Source organism: Caenorhabditis briggsae, assembly GCF_000004555.2.
Source record: "Caenorhabditis briggsae complete genome, chrII, whole genome shotgun sequence".
In the NCBI taxonomy this organism is placed as follows: Eukaryota; Metazoa; Nematoda; class Chromadorea; order Rhabditida; family Rhabditidae; genus Caenorhabditis; species Caenorhabditis briggsae.
The window spans coordinates 2885272-2886989 of record NC_013486.2 but is presented as its reverse complement, the minus strand read 5'-3'; positions in this window follow the sequence as shown (position 1 = coordinate 2886989).

Here is a 1718-nt window from a genome sequence, read left to right as displayed (position 1 = left end):
ATTGTTCTAGATCTCCCCCCATGTATCCTTCTGAATACGCGTACTTTTTTTCTGTTTTTTTTTCATCAGACAACAATCTCTGAAAATGTTACGAAGTACTCTGAAAATCTTTCACTCGTTTCTATCTTCTTTCCCAAATGTGAATACCAAAAATGTTTTGATTTTTTTTGTGGTGTGAGGAATGAATTGATTAATTTTAACCTAATTTTTCTTTCTTGTTTTTTGAAAATATTCAGGTTTAGAATATATTCAAAACAGTAAAAAAAGAATGCAATTATTTTTTGGAATTGAACGATTTTCCGGATAATTTTGAGATAAAAATATTTCGAAAAATATTAGACTCTTACTTTAGAGTTTTTTATTGTGATTTTTCGAGATCTTGGATTCAGGTATACCTAGAATTTTCAAAAATTCTCAATGAACAATTTTAACTTAAATTTTTTTAAAATCAACATTATTTGAGAAATCGGAAATGTTCAAATTTTGATGATTGTGAAAACATTAAATTCTAAGATTTTGAGGTCACATGATCAGACGGGGATTTACCGAAATCAGGCGTACCAAGAATTTGGAAAAAAGTCCGTTTCAAATTTTTCAATTTTCAATTACCGTAAAACTCTAATAGAACGCCACCGAAACTGTCAACTTCGAGCCCATGTATCTCGTTTTCTATGAGTGGTATCAAAACGTGGTCTACTGATAAAATGTTGCTGATTTTATGATAAACAATCTGTTGACCTTTTTTTGATATCTTTAACAGAAATGGAGATATATGAGTTTTTTTAAATATATATATATATATTTCGTTTATTCGAAGGATTTGAAGAAATAAGGAGTGATGGTAACCGGGGAAAGAAAATGGCAAAAAACGAAGCTAAGAAGGACTAACCCGCAAGAGTTAGTCCTAATGTGGAGAAGGAAAAGAGAGATAGTGGCAAGACCAAAGTGATGGGGGCAAGTCAGAAACGGGTAATCGAGAACTCAAGAAGTTTTTGGAATTGTGAGGGTGGTAAGAAGATGGGGCAGTTCTTCACAATAGCGTTCTAAATTGGGATCGTTTGAGAAAAATAGTCGTTGATTTTGGGGTGATGGCATATAAGTAACATGGGGTGACGGGCGGAGGAGGAAATGGAAACATGTGAAGCAAGATTGGGAAAATAAGAGGCACCGCTAATTAATTTATAGAGTAAATGAAGTTGTGATTTGAGGCGACGATGGCGGATGGAGAACATGTTTATGATTTTGAGACGATTTTCATAGGAAGAGAAGGGGATGTTACATCTTTGGAGGACTATTGTGGAGAAGTGGCGGAGAGGTCGTTCTAATTTATGAGAAAGCTTGGAAGAAGGGGGTGGAGAGTAGACAGCAGAACAGTATTCGATGATCGGTAACACATAAGTTTTGAAAAGCGCAGCGATTGTTGGAGCGGAAAGATCTAAGTAGTTGGTGAGATCGGAGCATGGCAAGGGCGATTTTCTTGAAAATGTGTACTTCAAATTTCAGGAGCGGGTCGGTGGGGAGGCCAAGATCTCTGACTTGGGAGGACGGGAGAATAGAGGAGCCGTCGATGGTATAATTATGATGGGAATTTTGAGAGCCTAATCGAAGGAGTGATGTTTTGGAAGTGGCAAGAGGGAGAGAAGTCTTAAAGGACCAGGTATAAATTATGTCAATGGACTTTTGAATGATAGAGGGGGAATTAGAATTCCACCACAGTG